Raw genomic sequence first — 24203 nt, 5'->3', positions numbered from 1 at the left:
TTCCAACACAAGTTAAAGTGCCGTTAAGCTTGGATCCATAACGCTTCCAACTGAGACCCACATCCTGACCTGTCAACCAGAACTGGTAGTAGGACCTAGAGGTTCAGCCACAACCACCGCCTGGGCTGCATAAAACTTCTTCGGCTGCATACAACTGCCTCGGTCCCAACATCTACCTTTGCATCAAAGGATATCCACTCTGTTTACGAACTCAGAGTTAACCCTACAGAGGTCCATACATAAGGTTTGGTGACCTACATCGTTACCTATTTAATCGACAAAGGTTAACCTATATGGAGTAACGGTAACATTGCTACAATTTTTTTAGACTTTTTATACTTTGTTGCGATCAGAAGAACTCTGATACATATTATACTATTGTTGGATGCAATTTCCTCAACAGCCACCTGCAGATTGCTTAGACACCGCTATTATTTGTCACACTGTGTATTTTAACATTGCTATTATTATTATCTTTTCTATGTATCGATGAAATTGTATTTTCAATTGTTACATTTGATGCCGGCATCTTTTATATTTTATATTGCTTATGTATAAACATATCTTTATATATATATTTTTTATTGTTTCTTTCTTTTTTCTATTAAATTAATACATTAATTAGCGACAGCGATTAACTGCAATACATCACCACTATTTTTCTTGCATCTCTTGTGCTGACTGAGCGCTATCCCACACTCTCTTTTTCTCACATTGATCTTGGGTTTGTATTTAGGAGGTATACTTACCTTATGGGATTAGCTATTAGAGATTATAGTGTTAGTATCTTTAACATCCCCCCTTATTTCACTTGTTTAGGAATAAACCCCAAAGGTAAAACATGTAAATCCAGTAAAGGAGGTTCAGGAAAAGGACCCATCATCTGACACAGTTCCACCTCCTTCTCAAGCTTTTCACACACTACCCACTGTGATAATTCCCTGTCTGACTTCAAATTACCAAGAAAAATGTACACCCCCCCCCTTCTGATGGGATTATAAAACACAAAGAAAATCCATGCAGCAAAGCTGCTTGCTCCCTTCACCCCAACTTCTTAGTGTATAGGCTTAGCCAAGGTTCCATCCTTCCTACCTTCACTAGCATTGCCTCCCTCTTCATGTATGACCACAGTAATGGCTCCATTTCCCTTCCTAAAACATCTTGCATCTTGAAAAAGGGTGGTTGCCACCACAGCCAGGACAGTCAAGTCTGAACTTAAACCCTGCTTCCCATTTACACTGCCCTTCATTAAAGGCAAAGCAGGAGCCCATTTAAAGGGTTCCAACAGATCTGCCATTATAGTTAAAGAATGACATGCTGGGAAGCCCCACTATTGACAGCGCCTTCTGTTCCAACACTCTTCACAATACTGGCCTTAACAGCTGTAAACCGACTCCCAATATCCATTGCCTTAAGTTGTACACCCACCTGGCCTGCTCGTAGCCTGTTATCCGGAACACCAATGGCAGTAGAAGACTCCAATACAGTAATACCATCTGGTTCTGGGGAAATGCTATCATTCTAAGGCTCAGGCAAGAGAATGGAGTCCTCCTCACTATCACAGCCTGATACAGGGAACAAAACAGAAGGATGAACATTACTATTTAAACCCTGTACAGGCATCCCTTGGAAAGCTGAGACTGACCATACCCCACAATCCTGCAGTTGCTGAAATCCAGCCCTCTGACTCCCTAACATGCTTATCCATCCCTTCATACAGGGCATGGGTGGATTCACCTTATCCTCGATGTCCATCACCAGACTCGGGCTCCTCTCCAGACTCCTATTCCTGTGTAGTTAATAATTGCTTGAATTTGCACCCCTCCACCTAGGCCCTCCCCACATGGACCCATCCCCAAAAGGGCCTGTCTCCTCCTTGGCATCTAAGTTTTAATATATTGTTGGTACAATTTTAGCATTTTCTCCTTGAGTGCTAACGACGGCTCAGAGCCGTCGCTAGCACTCAACCACCTTTTGAGCAATCTGGGGGCTCCCACTGACTCCCAACCCAGTGATCGGGCCTGTATAGTGACAGGCATCACTGGGACTTCCTGTTATATGCGGTGACATCACACGCAATGACGTGATGACGTCACCGCGCAACTTTATTTAAAATTTACAAAGTATAGGGAAAAGGGGCATGCTGCTTATAAGCCTGTATCTCAGGCATCTAAGAAGCTACAAACCCCCAAGACCCACCATTGGAAAGGTAATCGCCTAACCTTTCCAATGGTATAAGTCTTGGGGATCTGAGGCAAAAGGTAATTTATTTATTTTTTAAATTGTAAAAAAACAGAAAAAATTAAAATCCTGCTTAGCACTCAAAGGGTTAATATAATAATAAGATATGAGAGTGTACACTCTTTATTAAGGGCCAAGTGGCACTCTAACAGTTATGCAAAAGAGATATTGTGTATATCTCGGCTGTTTGAGCGCATCAGATGTAGCGCCCGTATTACAAGATGAAAGTAAAAGCGATTGCTTAAGGGTAGGGATAGAGTGACCTTAGAGTTCTGATTCACTGTTTCGCGAAACAAAAAAGTGTCACAAAAATACATTTAAAAGTACAGTTACACTCATAATAATGCTATTCAAATGTAAAATAGAAAAGTCTCAGCACCACATGAAACAGCTAGGTATATTATGCTTAATAAAATGTTGAAAAATATGAAAAAGAATATTCCCTTCGTTTCAAATATTGTAAATCCCAATGGTTGCTATAGTAGCTTGTATTAGACAGTTCCATATATTTTTTTTCTCCTGTATCTCTATGTTTGTATATATGTATCTTTCAAACATTCAGAACCAATGTGCATAGTCACTATATGGAGACAAAGTTCAAAGTGTATAATATGAAGCCAAGTATCCGGTCTTACCGGTCAGCTGAAATCAAATAAGGTACGATACCTCTCCTTCACCCGGTCCGTCTTTTGGAGCTGTCTGGAAGGCGACCCACTTATTCGCACCTTTCTGTGCTTCTGGATCTCAGCCTCTTCCGACCTCTGTCTGCTCCCTCTCCTCGATCACAGGCTGCAGCTGATGACGTCACTTTTCAAGCCTGTGCGTTCTGTCCTTCTTCCAATGCACTTGGCTGTCAGTTTGAAGATAGAAACGAAGTTCTTTCCTTAGGTCTGGCTCCACATTGATGTCTGTGCTCACAATCCCCAGTTGCAATGTATCCAATAGAACAAATGAAAGGAGCACCAGGCAATCGTTGTGGTAAAATAAAACTTCACTTTTATTCTGCTTTTATGCAGTTTGCAGCAAACTTGCAATAAAATAAATACATCTCAGTATTGACACAGCATGGAATATCAAAGGCAGTTTTCCAGCTTACGCGTTTCGGCTATCGCCGTAATCATATCTTGTTGGAACCTTGCCTGTGAATCCTATTTAAAATAAATACATTATTTCTATTGGTTAATTGGACTTCTCCACACCTCTTGAACTGCCCTATCCAAACCTTGATGTGTATTAACTCGCACTCTTCCCTGCAACCTACTAAGTGTGTGTGTTTAATCTTATCTACATATTTAATTACTGTATATAAAATTGAGCATATATTTTTGAGAATGCGTTATGCTTGATCTCGCAATATTCAGCTCTTGTATATTTAGTTTTATCTTGCAGTTCATAGTTTTTCTATTAGCTCTACTCTAATCGTTCCCTTTTTGTATTTTATTTGCTACATTATATCAATTGCACATTATTCTATAACCTAAAGTAACCCACACTGTGAGCTAGCTCAAAAACATGTTATTTTATTTTCATATCCCCAAAATTAAATCGTATGACTACTGACTTCTTTTATTTCAGTATATTTATAAATCAATTTGGAGCCTTCTTGGTTTTTACTTCTGCAATTGGATACATTTACTTAGTAGATGTCACAATCTTAATATAAATTGTATAACACTACCACTTTTCAAAATTGTCATTAGAGTAATATACACTGTGAGCTAGCTCTGATTTATGTTGTTTTATTTCAATATCCCCAAATATAAATCGTATCAATTCTGATTCCTTTTATTTCAAGTATATTTATAAATCACTTTAGAGCCTTCTTAGTTTTTTGCTCCAGTTAGATACATTTTACTCAATAGATGATACTGTTTTACTATATATTGTGTAACACTACCACCTTTCAAAAATGTCACTAGATATTGTTGTTGGATTATTATTTACAATTATTATTTTATGTTTTTTTGATGTTATTTATTGTTATTCTTCCTAATAAATTACTTCTCTCAAAAATTGGACTATATTAGGTCAAGATCAAATGAGAATTGTTCTAGTATCTTCAGTTCTAAGTAATAAACCACTTATTGTCAATAGTTTATTATATCAAATTCTGAGTTCATACCTAGAGGCCATCTTGTTTTTAGTTTATGTATCCAAAAGACCTCTTTTTGAGCTAACTTTTCATCTTTGCTCTGACCCCTCATGTCTTTATACACTTTTTCAATTATAGTCCATTTTAGAGAATCAGTATTGCTATGATGTTTATATTTAAAATGTTGCACTAATGGTGTAAATAGGGAGGAGTGCTTTATGTTGTTAACGTGTTCCCTTATCCTTTCTCGTACCTCCCTTGTTGTGAGTCCTACATATTGCAGGTCACACAAGGTGCAGGTTAGTAGGTACACAACATATGTTTCTCTGCAATTAAGGCAGGATTTATGAAAAAATCTCTCACCTGTAACAGAACTTCTATAAGAATTATCTTCTTGTAGAAATTCACACGCCTTGTAAGTAAAGTTGCTGCAGTGATAAGTTCCTTTAAATGTTAACCAAGAACTTTGTGTAGTACTGCTCTTCCTTAACTTTGTTGGGGCTATTTTGTTTCCTATAGACATTCCCTTTTTAAAAGAAAATCTACATCCTTTTTTTGAAATATTTATAAGTTTTTCGTCTGCTTGAAGTAAAGGTAAATGCTTTTGAATAATGGAACAGATTTGATGATATTGGTTACTATATTTAGTCACAAAAGTTACTCTATCATCCTTCTTTCTGAAATTATTAGGTGACTTTTCCTTTAAAAGATCAGTTCTGTTTATAGAAGCCACTGAGTTTTTAGCTTCCTCAATCGTTCTATGTGTATAGCCTCTTTCTTTTAGTTTATTATTTCTGTGTGTTTTTTATATGTTGCTTCCGTATTGCAATTTCTTTTTAATCTTATATATTGGCCTTTTGCTACCGAACTGAATACCCGTTTAGGATGGTTGCTATGGGCGTGCAAAAGTGTGTTACCTGAAATAGGTTTTGTGTATACTTCTGTCATGATGTGTCCCTTTACATTTCCACTTAATTCTACATCTAAATAATGTATTTTATTTCTTTCAAACTCACTAGTGAATTTGATACCCACTCTGTTTGTATTCAAAAGTGCAACAAAGTCCATAGCACTATTTTTGTTTCCTTGCCAGATACAAATAAGATCATCAATAAATGTTTTGTAATAAATGATATTCTCTTTGAGGGGGCTTTCACATCCATAGATGTGGGACAGCTCCCACCACCCCATAAAGAGGTTGGCATAGGAGGGGGCAAACTTTGCCCCCATAGCTGTCCCACATCTCTGGAGGTAAAAAGCCCCCTCAAAGGTAAAAAAATTATGTGTTAGTAAATATTTCGTCACCCGTACAACATATTTACAGAACTCCTCACTGTAACCTTCGGTTTTAGTTATAAAATATTCAATAGCTTTTAATCCCATATCATGAGGGATAGAAGAATATAATGATTGTACATCTATAGTTAACCATCCAAAATTCTGTTCCCATTTAACCTTCTCAATTTCCTTCAATAGCTGTTTTGTATCACGTAGATAACTGTTTAGTCTTTTAACTATTGGCTGAAGAACCTCATCAAGCCACTGTGAAAGATGTTCATTAAGTGACCCAATCCCACTTATTATTGGTCTACCAGTCATGTTTTCTATGCCTTTATGAATCTTTGGAAGTATATTAAATACTGGCATGACTGGTTGGCCAACAATAAGGTATTCTTTAGTGTTTAAATCAAAATGTCCCTCATCAAAACCTTCATCAATAAGATGTAACATTTCTCTTTTAAATTTGGGGGTAGGGTCACCTTCCAATTTGATATATTGTTTGTCATCCCTCAGCTGTCGATTGGCTTCCTGAATAAAATGTGATCTGTCCATTACAACAATTGATCCACCCTTGTCAGCATTTCATATCACAATTTGAGTATTTTTTTAGGGCTATTTTCAATTCTTTATTCAAATTCCTGTTTTTTCTATCATCATTAGTGCAAGTATATGCTAGTGTGTTTAAATCTTGCTCTATCCTTTTTTGAAAGGTTTCTAGTACATAGCCCCTGCTCTGAATGGGATAAAATTTGGAGGGGTTACGAAACTTTGGCAGAGATATTTGATACATTTCCTGAGTCTGATCTAAAGTCCCTTCCCTCTGTAACTCTTCTAGGGCAATTAGATCACAGGTTTCACTGAAAGTGAATTTGGTTGAGCTGTTCTTGTTATTTTCCAAACCATTATGGGTGTCTATTGTAACTTCCTGATCATCTGAAAAATGTTTTTTAAGGGTAATGTTTCTTGTTAATTTGTTGACATCAATTAATGTCTGAAATAGATCAAAGTTTTCAACTGGAACAAAGTTAAGACCTAGTTCCAATACCCTTTTTTCCTCATTTGTCATATGATAGGTGGACAAATTAATTACTGAACTCAATTGTATTTGTTGTATCCTCGACCTCTCCTGGTCTGATACCTGTTTTGTTTTACAAATCCTCTGCCTCTTTCCCCCCCTTCTGGTCTTTCTAGGGGTTTGGGAAAAACCTGCGTTTCTTCAATGTGTTCCCTTAAAATGCCTTGTGGTGTGGATCTAGTGATTGGTCTAGTGTGATGTCTAGATAAATCAGTTGTTTCAATTCTATCTTCACTGATATATTTAGTGGAATTCTCCTTGGGTCTGACTGATCTATTTTCATCTATGATTGGCTCTATACTAGGTGGTCTTTCATCCTCCTCACTTGAGGTGGCACCCCCACCTGTAGCTTCCTCTAGTGATTCTGCTTCACTCTCACTGAATGTTACTTTCTTATGATGTGGCATGCTATCTCTTTGATACCCTCCTCTATTATTGCCTCTTTGTTGACCTCTTCTGCCTCTACCTGTGCCTCTCCTGAAACTAAATTTCGTTTTTCTCTGCCATATATAGACTTTGTTTGTGTCATAGTCAGATTTATCTCTCAGATATTTGCCATGTTTTATATCTTTCAATAGCTTTTTAGCTTTAGCTATAGTACCTTTAAGTATTTTGTCAAATTTCTAAAACTGTGCTTCTTGACTATGAACACTTAACACCTCTTGAATGGCATCTATCTGTTTTGAAACCTCTTTTAGCATTTTGGTCTTATAATCAATCAACAATAGCATCAATTTTAGTGAACAATCAGTCAAGGTTCTGTTCCATACTTTGATAAATTCAGCATCTTCAGTGCTAAGTGTCGGGAACCTATTTAATCTGAGGCCCCTAGGAATCATACCCAGTTTGTAATATTTATCTAGTGTCCACATGTCCCATTTTAATTTATTTTCCTTATTGAGGGAAAATTCCAGTTCTTCAAATAATCTTGATAATGAATATTTTGAAAAGTCTGTAGTAAAAACAAACTCCAACTCTTCCAAATTACCCACTCTTAACTCTGTAGGTTGCAGGGAATAATATGCATTGTCCCCTTCTATTATTGCGCTGCTTGATTCCATATTGTAAAAAATAGAATGCCAGACACTTTACTGTTTCAGTGTGCTTTAGAGGCTGTTGGCGTGGGGTTACGCCCAAATAAACGCTATTCAAATGTAAAATAGAAAAGTCTCAGCACCACATGAGACATCTAGGTATATTATGCTTAATAAAATGTTGAAAAATATGAAAAAGAATATTCCCTTCGTTTCAAAAATTGTAAATCCCAATGGTTGCTATAGCACCTTGGATTAGACAGTTCCATATATTTTTTCTCCTGTATCTTTATGTTTGTATATATGTATCTTTCAAACATTCAGAACCAATGTGCATAGTCACTATATGGAGACAAAGTTCAAAGTGTATAATATGAAGCCAAGTATCCAGTCTTACCAGTCAGCTGAAATCAAATAAGGTACGATACCTCTCCTTCACCCGGTCCGTCTTTGGGAGCTGTCTGGAAGGTGACCCACTTATTCGCACCTTTCTGTGCTTCTGGATCTCAGCCTCTTCCGACCTCTGTCTGCTTCCTCTCCTCGATCACGGGCTGCAGCTGATGACGTCACTTTTCAAGCCTGTGCGTTCTGTCCTTCTTCCAATGCACTTGGCTGTCGGTTTGAAGATAGAAACAAAGTTCTTTCCTTAGGTCTGGCTCCACATTGATGTCTGTGCTCACAATCCCCAGTTGCAATGTATCCAAAAGAACAAATGAAAGGAGCACTCATAATAACGCTCACCTAGATTACGAGTTTTGCTCTATACCGGGTGCGTAAATAACACAATAAAATGAGCGTTACCACACTTTCCATAGTGCTGCCATTACAAGTTACTGAAAAACCTCTTTGTGCTGTGCGGTTTTGTACGATAAGCTCCATGCCGCACAAAAGCCAAGGGCTGAGTTTACGTGTTCGTGCACACTTTCCACCATAGACATCAATGGGGAGAGAGTGTTAGAAAAAAACTAACACCTGCGATTGCGGAATGGCAAATTGCAGTAACGCAACCCCATTGATGTCTATGGGGAAAAGAAAGTTAAAGGGACAGTATACACCAATTTTCATATCACTTTATGTAATAGACACTACTATAAAGAATAATATGCACAGATACTGATATAAAAGTCCAGTATAAAACCATTTAAAAACTTACTTAGAAGCTTCCAGTTTAGCTCTGTTTAAAAGGTTACTGGAACACCCATTGCAAGTGGGAAATATCAGACCCCCCCTTCCTTTGCATATGAAAAAACCCTTTACACAAAAAGGAGCAAGCTGGAGTAGGTATACGTCAGTATTCTCCTAAAACTTTGGGGCTTGGTTAGGAGTCTGAAAATCAGAGCAATGTTATTTAAAAATAAACAAAAATATCCTTTTTTTAAAAAACAAACTTTATGGGCTTTATAAATAGATCATCTACAAAACATTTATGCAATGAAAAGTGTATAATGTCCCTTTAAGTTTAAACCTAACACCCTAACATAAACCCGTAGTCTAAACACCTATTAACCCCTAAACCACCCTAAACATCTCAAAACACTAAAATAAACTATTAACCCCTAAACCTAATAACCCCTAGCTTTAAATTAAAAGTTACAATTAAAAAACCTAAATTACAAATTTAAAAAACACAAAACAAGACAAACTTTCCCGTAGTTAGCTGTCACTGTAGCCAAAAATATATGTTAAAGTGAAACTTCCCAGGTGCTATTAAATGTCCATACAGTTCAACACCATATAAATATCCCAGGAGAGCACATGTGGACGGCTAAAGAAGCGAGTGAAGATAATGTTCCACAAACTATGACTATACATAAGTCAGCAAAAAATTGCTTACACACTCACCCCACAGTACGCCTGGTCACTCCAAGCCCTCGGACCGATCCTAATGCAATATCCAACTGCGAGGATCAATCATCCAGGTGAACCGCAGCTCCGGTGCAGAATTATTCACTAGTCGAACCTCCTTCCGTTGTGGATGCTGCCTGTGTTAGTGTTCGTCGTCGAGTATGGCATCTGATGTCATCAAGGGGGTGTGTAAAAGGTGTGTGAATCAACACCAATCAACTTACTTGCTCATGCCGTATCTTCAGCTCTCCTCGGGAAAAAGTGTGTGGAAGGCTTCTAGTACCTGGTTGAGGCTACTGAGGCTCCTTAGAGAGAATCGGGCTCCTTGTAGCCCTTAAATAAATATATAATAAATGAAGAAAAAGAGTCTCTGTGTAGATAAAATTTCTATAGACTTTATTACAAAAATAGGACAAAATCCAGTGACACCAGCATAAAAACAAGAGACAGCTGGTCTTACTAGTTTCGGCGTAATCTTAGACCTGCTGGATACTATGAAATGGGCGTTTAAAAGTATTACTCCACACAGTCATTGGCCACTAAGGAGCACAAGTATACTCCCACTTAACCCTCAAAGTAAGTGTGGATATCAAAGTAGATGGAGTAGGTGGCTATATGTTAAATATATATGAGCAGGGGTATTACATAAATATGACGTGCTTTAACAATACAATGCAGAAAATAGCCTATGAATATGTTCGATCTAACATTAAAAGAAAGTACATGATATGTTATTATACATCAGAAATCATTAGATTACAATGAAATACATTTGAAACATCTCAATATCAAAATATGTGCATTATGAACTAGCATATACCTGATTTTACACTGAGATTGCCCATTATTAATGAAAAGATATTCCATTAATAGGCTAAAGGATTCCACCCCAAATAACATAACAGTGAAAATCATAAAACATTATGCACAAAAAGACACAAAAAACGTAAAGATAGATATACGTATATCATAAATCAATTATTCTATAAGTGTACATATGTCAAATATAATAGTGCATAGGACTACATTGGTCTAATTAACAGCAAAAAATACATGCACATTTAACATAGAACAACAGGTACACTCATACTGTTGAACACTACTCATAGATAAGCACAATATATTTATTCTCTGGTGTTCCCCATCACGCATACAATGACTAAAATATATACCATTAGAGTATAAAGAAGTCAGTTGCCAAATATAGATGATATGTTTGTTTCAGCACCAGTGGTTGATGAGGTTAAATTCAGAATTGAAGCCATTAGGAGTCTGGGTACAGAGCTTAAATATCCAAAAAGCTTCTCCCCTTCTCCCCTTGGTGGTCTCCTAATGGCTTCAACTGCTCGCCACTTAAATGACCTAATATGCTCTTATGGTATATATTTTAGTCATTGTATGCGTGATGGGGAACACCAGAGAATAAATATATTGTGCTTATCTATGAGTAGTGTTCAACAGTATGAGTATACCTGTTGTTCTATGTTAAATGTGCATGTATTTTTTGCTATTAATTGGACCAATGTAGTCCTATGCACTATTATATATGACATGTACACTTATAGAATAATTGATTTACAATATACGTATTCAAACTATCTATCATTAAGTTTTTTGTGTCTTTTTGTGCATAATCTTTTATGATTTTCACTGTTATGTTATTTGGGATGGAATCCTTTAGCCTATTAATGGAATATTGTTTCATTAATAATGGGCAATCTCAGGCCTAGATTTGGAGTTTGGCGGTAGCCGTGAAAACCAGCGTTAGAGGCTCCTAACGCTGGTTTTAGGCTACCGCCGGTATTTGGAGTCATTCAAAAAAGGGTCTAACGCTCACTTTTCAGCCGCAAATTTTCCATACCGCAGATCCCCTTACGTCAATTGCGTATCCTATCTTTTCAATGGGATCTTTCTAACTCCGGTATTTAGAGTTGTGTCTGAAGTGAGCATTAGAATTCTAATGACAAAACTCCAGTCGCAGAAAAAAGTCAGTAGTTAAGAGCTTTCTGGGCTAACGCCGGTTCATAAAGCTCTTAACTACTGTACTCTAAAGTACACTAACACCCATAAACTACCTATGTACCCCTAAACCGAGGTCCCCCCACATCGCCGCCACTCGATTACATTTTTTTAACCCCTAATCTGCCGACCGCCACCTACGTTATACTTATGTACCCCTAATCTGCTGCCCCTAACACCGCCGACCCCTATATTATATTTATTAACCCCTAACCTGCCCCCCACAACGTCGCAGCCAGCTACCTACAATAATTAACCCCTAATCTGCCGACCGCAAAGAGCCGCCACCTACATTATAGCTATGTACCCCTAATCTGCTGCCCCTAACACCGCCGACCCCTATATTATATTTATTAACCCCTAATATGCCCCCTCAACGTCGCCTCCACCTGCCTACACTTATTAACCCCTAATCTGCCGAGCGGACCGCACCGCTACTATAATAAAGTTATTAACCCCTAATCCGCCTCACTAACCCTATAATAAATAGTATTAACCCCTAATCTGCCCTCCCTAACATCGCCGACACCTAACTTCAATTATTAACCCCTAATCTGCCGACTGGAGCTCACCGCTATTCTAATAAATGTATTAACCCCTAAAGCTAAGTCTAACCCTAACACTAACACCCCCCTAAATTAAATATAATTTTAATCTAACGAAATTAATTAACTCTTATTAAATAAATTATTCCTATTTAAAGCTAAATACTTACCTGTAAAATAAATCCTAATATAGCTACAATATAAATTATAATTATATTATAGCTATTTTAGAATTAATATTTATTTTACAGGTAACTTTGTATTTATTTTAACCAGGTACAATAGCTATTAAATAGTTAAGAACTATTTAATAGCTAAAATAGTTAAAATAATAACAAAATTACCTGTAAAATAAATCCTAACCTAAGTTACAATTAAACCTAACACTACACTATCATTAAATTAATTAAATAAAATACCTACAATTACCTACAATTAAACCTAACACTACACTATCAATACATTAATTAAATACAATATCTACAAATAACTACAATGAAATAAACTAACTAAAGTACAAAAAATAAAAAAGAACTAAGTTAGAAAAAATAAAAAAAAATTAAAAACATAAGAAAAATCTTACAACAATTTTAAACTAATTACACCTACTCTAAGCCCCCTAATAAAATAACAAAGCCCCCCAAAATAAAAAAAATGCCCTACCCTATTCTAAATTACTAAAGTTCAAAGCTCTTTTACCTTACCAGCCCTGAACAGGGCCCTTTGTGGGGCATGCCCCAAGAAGTTCAGCTGTTTTGCCTGTAAAAAAAAACATACAATACCCCCCCAACATTACAACCCACCACCCACATACCCCTAATCTAACACAAACCCCCCTTAAATAAACCTAACACTAAGCCCCTGAAGATCTCCCTACCTTGAGTCGTCTTCACCCATCCGAGCCAAATTCTTCATCCAAGCGGAGCAAGAAGAGGTCCTCCATCCGGTAGAAGTCTTCATCCAAGCGGGGCAGAAGAGGTCTTCCATCCGATTGAAGTCTTCATCCAAGCGGCATCTTCTATCGTCATCAATCCGGAGCGTAGCGGCAGCATCCTGAAGACCTCCGAAGCGGAACATCCATCCTGGCCGACGACTGAACGACGAATGACGGTTCCTTTAAATGACGTCATCCAAGATGGCGTCCCTCGAATTCCGATTGGCTGATAGGATTCTATCAGCCAATCGGAATTAAAGTAGGAATATTCTGATTGGCTGATGGAATCAGCCAATCAGAATCAAGTTCAATCCGATTGGCTGATCCAATCAGCCAATCAGATTTAGTTTGCATTCTATTGGCTGTTCCGATCAGCCAATAGAATGCAAGCTCAATCTGATTGGCTGATTGGATCAGCCAATCGGATTGAACTTGATTCTTATTGGCTGACTCCATCAGCCAATCAGAATTTTCCTACCTTAATTCCGATTGGCTGATAGAATCCTATCAGCCAATCGGAATTCGAGGGACGCCATCTTGGATGACGTCATTTAAAGGAACCGTCATTCGTCGTTCAGTCGTCGGCCAGGATGGATGTTCTGCGTCGGAGGTCTTCAGGATGCTGCCGCTCCGCTCCGGATGGATGACGATAGAAGATGCCGCTTGCATGAAGACTTCAATCGGATGGAAGACCTCTTCTGCCCCGCTTGGATGAAGACTTCTACCGGATGGAGGACCTCTTCTTGCTCCGCTTGGATGAAGAATTTGGCTCGGCTGGGTGAAGACGACTCAAGGTAGGGAGATCTTCAGGGGCTTAGTGTTAGGTTTATTTAAGGGGGGTTTGGGTTAGATTAGGGGTATGTGGGTGGTGGGTTGCAATGTTGGGGGGGTATTGTATGTTTTTTTTTACAGGCAAAAGAGCTGAACTTCTTGGGGCATGCCCCGCAAAGGGCCCTGTTCAGGGCTGGTAAGGTAAAAGAGCTTTGAACTTTAGTAATTTAAAATAGGGTAGGGCATTTTTTTATTTTGGGGGGCTTTGTTATTTTATTAGGGGGCTTAGAGTAGGTGTAATTAGTTTAAAATTGTTGTAAGATTTTTCTTATGTTTGTAAATTATTTTTTTATTTTTTGTAACAGTTCTTTTTTATTTTTTGTACTTTAGTTAGTTTATTTCATTGTAGTTATTTGTAGATATTGTATTTAATTAATGTATTGATAGTGTAGTGTTAGGTTTAATTGTAGGTAATTGTAGGTATTTTATTTAATTAATTTAATGATAGTGTAGTGTTAGGTTTAATTGTAACTTAGGTTAGGATTTATTTTACAGGTAATTTTGTAATTATTTTAACTAGGTAGCTATTAAATAGTTCGTAACTATTTAATAGCTATTGTACCTGGTTAAAATAATTACAAAGTTGCCTGTAAAATAAATATTAATCCTAAAATAGCTACAATGTAATTATAATTTATATTGTAGCTATATTAGGGTTTATTTTACAGGTAAGTATTTAGCTTTAAATAGGAATAAGTTATTTAATAAGAGTTAATTTATTTCGTTACAATAAAATTATATTTAACTTAGGGGGGTGTTAGGGTTAGGGTTAGAATTAGCTTTAGGGGTTAATACATTTATTAGAATAGCAGTGAGCTCCGCTCATCAGATTAGGGGTTAATAAATGTAGGCAGGTGGAGGCGACATTGTGGGGAGCAGATTAGGGGTTAATAAATATAATATATGGGTCGGCGATGTTAGGGCAGCAGATTAGGGGTACATAGGGATAATGTAAGTAGCGGCGGTTTACGGAGCGGCAGATTAGGGGTTAATAATAATATGCAGGGGTCAGCGATAGCGGGGGCGGCAGATTAGGGGTTAATAAGTGTAAGGTTAGGGGTGTTTAGACTCGGGGTACATGTTAGGGTGTTAGGTGCAGATGTAGGAAGTGTTTCCCCATAGCAAACAATGGGGCTGCGTTAGGAGCTGAACGCGGCTTTTTTGCAGGTGTTAGGTTTTTTTTCAGCTCAAACAGCCCCATTGTTTCCTATGGGGGAATCGTGCACGAGCACGTTTTTGAGGCTGGCCGCGTCCGTAAGCAACTCTGGTATCGAGAGTTGCAGTAGCGTTAAATATGCCTGTACGCTCCCTTTTTGGAGCCTAACGCAGCCATTCTGTGGACTCTCAATACCAGAGTTATTTTAAAGGTGCGGCCAGAAAAAAGCCAGCGTTAGCTACGCGGGTCGTTACCGTCAAAACTCTAAATCTAGCCGTCAGTGTAATATCAGGTATATGCTAGTTCATAATACACATATTTTGATATTGAGATCTTTCAAATGTATTTCATCGTAAGCTAATGATTTCTGATGTATAATAACATATCATGTACTTTCTTTTAATGTTAGATCGAACATATTCATAGGCTATTTTCTGCATTGTATTGTTAAAGCACGTCATATTTATGTAATACCCCTGCTCATATATATTTAACATATAGCCATCTACTCCATCTACTTTGATATCCACACTTACTTTGAGGGTTAAGTGGGAGTATACTTGTACTTCTTAGTGGTTAATGACTGTGTGGAGTAATATTTTTAAACACCTATTTCCTAGTATCCAGCAGGTCTAAGATTATGGCACTACGCCAAAACTAGTAAGACCAGCTGTCTCTTGTTTTTGTGCTGGTGTCACTGGATTTTATCCTATTTTTGTAATTAAGTCTATGGAAATTTTATCTACACAGAGACTCTTTTTCTTCATTTATTATACATTTAAAAGACCTAATACTATGGAAAAAATATATATCTAACAATACAAAAAATAATAAACACTAAATTACGAAAAATAAAAAACTCTAAGATTACAAAAAAATAATAAACGACATTATCAAAAATAAAAACAATTATACCTAATCGAATAGCCCTATATAAAAAAAAGCCCCCAAAATAAAAACACCCCCATAACCTACAATAAACTACCAATAGCCCTTAAAAGGGCCTTTTGAAGGGCATTGCACTAAGTTAAACAGCTCTTTTACCTAGAAAAAAAAAACACAAAGTCCCCCAACAGTAAAACCCCCCACCCAACCTACTGTAACATATCTCAGCCTAATGTCACTATCCCTTTAAGACTTCCTACTCTGACTGCTGCATTTGGGCAGTATTTACATTCAGCTTGCTTGCCTGTCTGATTAATCATTCATGCACCTGATTACCTCAGCCTCTTTTTAAGCCTTCTCAGGTCTAATGTGCTTTGCATTAACTTTGAAGTTGTGATCCTGAACAACTGAAATCTGTGACTGTTTCCTGCATGAATTTACCAACTATTCCAAGATACAGCATTTTCTATCACATATGCTAAATATCATCAAACCGCAAGTATCAGAAATAATCCCATTCTGTTTCTTGGACACAGCTACTTAACAAACTCTGAACTTTATTATAAATCAAGTATGCTTTTGCTTATTATCTCTCTAATTACAATAACATCATCTTACTCAGAACTTTATAACTATTTCTCTGCTTCTAGTTGTCATTGCTGAAATAACCTGCAACAAACCAACGGCTAGATTTAGAGTTTTGTCAGTAACGGCCCGCGTAGCTAACGCTGGCTTTTTTCCCCCGCACCTTTTAAATACCGCTGGTATTTAGAGTTCACAGAAGGGCTGCGTTAGGCTCCAAAAAGGGAGCGTACAGGCATATTTACCGCCACTGCAACTCTCAATACCAGCGGTGCTTACGGACGCGGCCAGCTTCAAAAACGTGCTCGTGCACGATTCCCCCATAGGAAACAATGGGGCAGTTTGGGCTGAAAAAAAAACCTAACACCTGCAAAAAAGCAGCGTTCAGGTACTAACGCAGCCCCATTCTTTCCTATGGGGAAACACTTCCTATGTCTGCACCTAACACCCTAACATGTACCCCGAGTCGAAACACCCCTAACCTTACACTTATTAACCCCTAATCTGCCGCCCCCGCTATCGCTGACACCTGCATTATACAATTAACCCCTAATCTGCCGCTCCGTACACCGCCGCAACCTACGTTATCCCTATGTACCCCTAATCTGCTGCCCCTAACACCGCCAACCCCTATATTATATTTATTAACCCCTAATCTGCCACCCCCAACGTCACCTCCACCTACCTACAATTATTAACCCCTAATCTGCTGACCGGACCTCACCGCTACGCTAATAAATGTATTAACCCCTAAAGCTAAGTCTAAACCTAACCCTAACACCCCCCTAAATTAAATATAATTTAAATATAACTAAATAAATTAACTCTTATTAAATAAATTATTTCTATTTAAAGCTAAATACTTACCTGTAAAATAAATCCTAATATAGCTACAATATAACTAATAATTATATTGTAGCTATTTTAGGATTAATATTTATTTTACAGGCAACTTTGCATTTATTTTAACCAGGTACAATAGCTATTAAATAGTTAATAACTATTTAATAGTTACCTAGTTAAAATAATTACAAAATTACCTGTAAAATAAATCCTAACCTAAGTTACAATTAAACCTAACACTACAATATCAATATATTAATTAAATACAATACCTACAAATAAATAAACTAACTAAAGTACAAAAAATAAAAAAGAACTAAGTTACAAAAAATAAAAAAATATTTACAAACATTAGAAAAATATTACAACAATTTTAAGCTAATTACACCTACTCTAAGCCCCCTAATAAAATAACAAAGCCCCCCAAAATAAAAAAATGCCCTACCCTAACCTAAAATAAAATTAGAAAAGCTCTTTTACCTTACCAGCCCTTAAAAGGGCCTTTTGCGGGGCAAGCCCCAAAGAAAACAGCTCTTTTGCCTGTAAAAAAAAACATACAATACCCCCCCAACATTACAACCCACCACCCACATACCCCTAATCTAACCCAAACCCCCCTTAAATAAACCTAACACTAAGCCCCTGAAGATCTCCCTACCTTGTCTTCACCACGCCGGGTATCACCGATCGGTCCAGGCTCCGATGTCTTGATCCAAGCCCAAGCGGGGGCTGAAGACGTCCATCCTCCGGCTGAAGTCTTGATCCAAGCGGCGGCTGAAGAAGTCCATCATCGGGCAGAAGTCTTCATCCAATCCGGGCAGAAGAGGAGATCCGGACTGGTACACATCTTCATCCAAGCGGCATCTTCTATGTTCTTCCATCCGACGACGAGTGGCTCCATCTTCAAGACCTCCGGCGCGGATCCATCCTCTTCTTCCGATGACTAGACGATGAATCAGCCAATCAGAATTTTCCTACATTAATTCCGATTGGCTGATAGAATCCTATCAGCCAATTGGAATTCGAGGGACGCCATCTTGGATGACGTCCCTTAAAGGAACCTTCATTCTGTTTTAGGATGTAGAAAGAAGAGGATGGATCCGCGCCGGAGGTCTTGAAGATGGAGCCGCTCGTCATCGGAAGGAAGAAGATAGAAGATGCCACTTGGATGAAGATGTTTGCCGGTCCGGATCTCCTCTTCTGCCCGGATAGGATGAAGACTTCTGCCCGATGATGGACCTCTTCAGCTGGATCATGGACATATTCAGCCCCCGCTTGGATCAAGACTTCAGCCGGAGGATGGACGTCTTCAGCCCCCGCTTGGGCTTGGATCAAGACATCGGAGCCTGGACCGATCTGTGATACCAGGCGTGGTGAAGATAAGGTAGGAAGATCTTCAGGGGCTTAGTGTTAGGTTTATTTAAGGGGGGTTTGGGTTAGATTAGGGGTATGTGGGTGGTGGGTTGTAATGTGGGGGGGGGGTATTGTATGTTTTTTTTTCCAGGCAAAAGAGCTGTTTTCTTTGGGGCATGCCCCGCAAAAGGCCCTTTTAAGGGCTGGAAAGGTAAAAGAGCTTTCTATTTTAATTTTAGAATAGGGTAGGGCATTTTTTTATTTTGGGGGGCTTTGTTATTTTATTAGGGGGCTTAGAGTAGGTGTAATTAGCTTAAAATTGTTGTAATATTTTTCTAATGTTTGTAAATATTTTTTTATTTTTTGTAACTTAGTTCTTTTTTATTTTTTGTACTTTAGTTAGTTTATTTAATTGTATTTATTTGTAGGTATTGTATTTAATTAATTTATTGATAGTGTAGTGTTAGGTTTAATTGTAGATAATTGTAGGTATTTTATTTAATTAATTTATTGATAGTGTAATGTTAGGTTTAATTGTAACTTAGGTTAGGATTTATTTTACAGGTAATTTTGTAATTATTTTAACTAGGTAGCTATTAAATAGTTATTAACTATTTAATAGCTATTGTACCTGGTTAAAATAAATACAAAGTTGCCTGTAAAATAAATATTAATCCTAAAATAGCTACAATATAATTTTAATTTATATTGTAGCTATATTAGGATTTATTTTACAGGTAAGTATTTAGCTTTAAATAGGAATAATTTATTTAATAAGAGTTAATTTATTTCGTTAGATTTAAATTATATTTAACTTAGGGGGGGTTAGGGTTAGGGTTAGACTTAGCTTTAGGGGTAAATACATTTATTAGAGTAGCGGTAAGGTCCGGTCGGCAGATTAGAGATTAATAAATTGTAGGTAGGTGGCGGCGACGTTGGGGGCGGCAGATTAGGGGTTAATAAATATAATATAGGGGTCAGCGGTGTTAGGGGCAGCAGATTAGGGGTACATAGGGATAATGTAGGTGGCGGCGGTGTGCGGACGGCAGATTAGGGGTTAAAAAAAATTAATAGAGTGGCGGTGATGTGGGGGGACCTCGGTTTAGGGGTACATAGGTAGTTTATGGGTGTTAGTGTACTTTAGAGCACAGTAGTTAAGAGCTTTATGAACCGGCGTTAGCCCAGAAAGCTCTTAACTCCTGGCTTTTTTCTGCGGCTGGAGTTTTGTTGTTAGATTTCTAACGCTCACTTCAGCCACGACTCTAAATACCAGAGTTAGAAAGATCCCATTGAAAAGATAGGATACGCAAATGGCGTAGGGGGATCTGCGGTATGGAAAAGTCGCGGCTGCAAAATGAGCGTTAGACCCTTTCCTGACTGACTCTAAATACCAGCGGTAGCCCAAAACCAGCATTAGGAGCCTCTAATGCTGGTTTTGATGGCTAACGCCAAACTCTAAATCTAGCCGCTAGTTTGCATATATATGCTCAAACAGTAATTAATGCCTGAGACTTGTAACTTGTCTATCACTTGTGCTACTCTGATTATACTGATATACAGCTCTACATAATATTATGAACTGTGAACCTGCAACAAACCTTGGTTTGCATATATATGAACAAACAGTAATTAATGCCTAAGACTTACAACTTGTCTCATTTGTGTTACTCTGCTTATACTGATATACAGCTCTACATAATATTATGAACTGTGAACCTGCAACAAACCTTGGTTTGCACATATATGCACAAAACAGTAATTAATGCCTAAGACTTGCAACTTGTTTATCACTTGTGCTGCTGTGCTTAACTTTGACATACAACCTTATATAATATTATATACTGTGAACCTGCAACAAACCTTAGTTTGCATCTAAGTGTCAAACTTCTATCTGTTTACTCTGAAGCCTGTACATTCCACATTGCTATATATTTCTCTCATTGAATCTTGCAGCTACTCCTGTTAACTAATTATAACTTTCAGTGAAGCAAGAATATATTGTATACAAATATTGCACTCTCCATTAATTCTTCAATAACTTCTATCAATTATGAATCACAGAATATCATCTATCCACGTCCAGGATACTTTCCCCCGGGTCAGGGGTCGGTGTCTTCAAATCCCTACCACTGCCCCGAGGGTCTGTTTCTTGAGCGCATGTACACCGGATCATGACACCTACCCCCCAAAATAAAAAACGAAGTCTAAAAAAAACCTGAGCTACCCATTGCCCCTTTGTATGGGCATTTGTATGGTCATTCAGCTCTTTTACAATCCCCCCCAAAAAACTAACACTAACCCCAGAATATCTACTCATGGTTCCTGAAGTCCGGACATCCATCTCCATCCAGGCGGTGAGAAGTCTTCATCCAGGCGGCAAGAAGACTTTATCCAGGCGGCGAGAAGTCTTTATCCAGGCGGTGATATCTTCATCCATCGTGGGGGCGTCTTCTATCTTCATCCCGGAGGGGTGGAGCGGAGCTATCCAGGACTGGCGATGACATCCTGCATGGAGTGTCCTCTTCATACGATCACCGCCGTACACTGAAGTTGAATGCAAGGTACCCGTTTAAAAATGGCATAACTTGCATTCCTATTGGCTGATTTGATTCTTCAAATCAAAAAATCAATAGGATGAGAGCTACTGAAATCCTATTGGCTGTTCAAATCAGCCAAATAAAGTGCAGTGTGACACTACCTAACTAGAATTACTGGTGTTTTAAGATTTTGTCTCATTGTTCAGTTAAAGTGAATTTAAATTTTCAAGAATTAGTGCCCGGTTTTTCAAAAATACTATTAAAAACAGGGGAACTTTCATTAATGACAGTTTATATTGCACTGCAGTTTCACAAATACTTACCTTTCTCTTGTGCAAAGTCAAATTGCCAATTCCCTTCTCCTGTTGTATTTACACAGTAAAAATTCAGTGCAATGTAAACTTTTATGAATTAAAGTGCCCCTGTTTTTAATAGTATTTCTAAAAACCAAGCACTAATTCATGAAAGTTTACATTTACTTTAAGGTCTTATCTCTCCCACCTAGATCTCATCGAATGTATATGCTTTATCTATTGGGTAGCTTTTTATTACACTATTGTGTCTTATTGTACTATAATATGTTAATTCTGCATTTGCATGTTCATTTTTACGCTTGTTTTTAAATAACGTCAATGTCAAATGCTTATTTTATTGAGCGCTACATTATAATGTATGTGTGTCTTTTGTTCCAGGCCACTTCTATCTCTACAAATGGCTACGAATGTATAAACTATTTTGATGTTCAGCTTCATATATTGCCATTACACAATGAGAAGCAATATCATATTTAAGTAAAACTTGATTTTTGTTTGTAAAACCTACAGTTTTGCACAAATATCTTTTGTGAAAAGTTTAATACTTAATTAAACGCTTTCAGTTTTGAATTGGGAATATCTCTTATCTGTAATGTATACCCCGCTCTTTTTGTTTTAGCTTTCTTGTCATAATAAAAACTTAGAGATATTCAATTGGGTTCAATTTGAGTACACTGAAAAAACACCTTGTATTGTTAAAGTGAAGGTGTGTGAAGTTCACTAACTGTTGTCTGTGTAAATCTGGCAGAGACAGACAATTCATGTCTAGCAATAATGTGTCAGAGGGCTTATAGTATTAATGGCACATTATTTTCTAAAAATTATTTAGGTGGGTTGGTCTCACTAGAGCTATTTATTTAATATATATGTGACATACGAACATAAATTAACTTCAATAAGGCAGCATAAAATCAGTGCCTAAAGCAAAACAGGAAAAACTGCCAAGACATGTAGCAGCACTACAGCTGTAAAAACTGCCAGCATGAACTGTATTTCTAATAATGCTCTGAAATGTTAACCCCTTCAGTCCCAGTTGGTTTTATTTTGCATTTCCCTAAACTATAGACGAGGCCCTCACAGGTCTTGTCACAAATAAGTTTGCTTTACTTTTTATTAAGCTGAATTGCAGCTAAATACAAGTTATTTTGGTCAATGTTTCGACTTGTACAAGCTTTTATAAACATCTTTCTGATTGCATTACTGCACAATCTTTCTGATGCTGCTATGTATACAAAGCTGTAACATGATATACAACTACCTTTAAATTACATATTTCTATCTGTATTATGACATACTAGTCCTAAAGCCCGTGTACACGGGCCATTTTTTGCTGTACAGCGGTCCCACCCCTTGCTCTCTCTCTATCCCCCCCCTCTCTTTTGCTCTCTCTCTCCCCCCTCTCTTTTGCTCTCTCTCTCTCCCTCCTCTCTTTTGCTCTCTCTCTCCCCCTCTCTTTTGCTCTCTCTCTCCCCCTCTCTTTTGCTCTCTCTTCCCCCTCTCTTTTGCTCTCTCTTCCCCCTCTTTTTGCTCTCACTCTCCCCCCTCTCTTTTGCTCTCTCTCCTCTCTCTTTTGCTCTTTCTCTCCCCCCTCTCTTTTGCTCTCTCTCTCCCTCTTTTGCTGTCTCTTCCCCTCTTTTGCGCTCTTTCCCCCTCTCTTTTGCGCTCTCTCCCCCTCTCTTTTGCACTCTCTCCACCTCTCTTTTGCTGTCACTCTCCCTCTCTTTATCCCCCTTTTCTGCTCTCTCTATCCCCCCTCTTTAGAGCTCTCTCCCCCTCTCTTTTGTGTTCTCTCCCCCCTCTCTTTTGTGCTCTCTCCCCCCTCTCTTTTGTGCTCTCTCTCCCCCTCTCTTTTGTGCTCTCTCCCCCCTCTCTATTGTGCTCTCTCCCCCCCTCTCTTTTATGCTCTCTCCCCTCTCTTTTGTGCTCTCTCCCCCTATTTTTTGTGCTCTCTCCCCCCTCTCTGTTGTGCTCTCTCCCACTCTCTTTTGTGCTCTCTCACCCCTCTCTTTTGTGCTCTCTCCCCCCTCTCTTTTGTGCTTTCTCCCCCTTCTCTTTTGTGCTCTCTTTTGTGCTCTCTCCCCCTCTCTTTTGTGCTCTCCCCCTCTCTTTTGCACTCTCCCCCCTCTCATTTGCGCTCTCCCCCTTCTCATTTGCTGTCACTCTCCCTCTCTTTATTCCCCCTCTTTTGCTCTCTCTTCCCCCTCTCTTTTGCTCTCTCTCTCCCCCTCTCTTTTGCTCTCTCTCCTCTCTCTTTTGCTCTTTCTCTCCCCCCTCTCTTTTGCTCTCTCTCTCCCTCTTTTGCTGTCTCTTCCCCTCTCTTGCGCTCTCTCCCCTCTCTTTTGCGCTCTCTCCCCCTCTCTTTTGCACTCTCTCCCCCTCTATTTTGCGCTCTCTCCACCTCTCTTTTGCTGTCACTCTCCCTCTCTTTATCCCCTCTTCTGCTCTCTCTATTCCCCCTCTTTAGAGCTCTCTCCCCCTCTCTTTTGTGCCCTCTCCCCCTCTCTTTTGTGCTCTCTCCCCCTCTCTTTTATGCTCTCTCCCCCTCTCTTTTGTGCTCTCTCCACCCTCTCTTTTGTGCTCTCTCCCCCTCTCTTTTGTGCTCTCCCCCCTCTCTTTTGTGCTCTCCCCCCCTCTCT

This window comes from Bombina bombina, chromosome 4 (assembly GCF_027579735.1).
Source record: "Bombina bombina isolate aBomBom1 chromosome 4, aBomBom1.pri, whole genome shotgun sequence".
Classification (NCBI taxonomy): Eukaryota; Metazoa; Chordata; class Amphibia; order Anura; family Bombinatoridae; genus Bombina; species Bombina bombina.
This window is presented reverse-complemented; position numbering follows the sequence as displayed.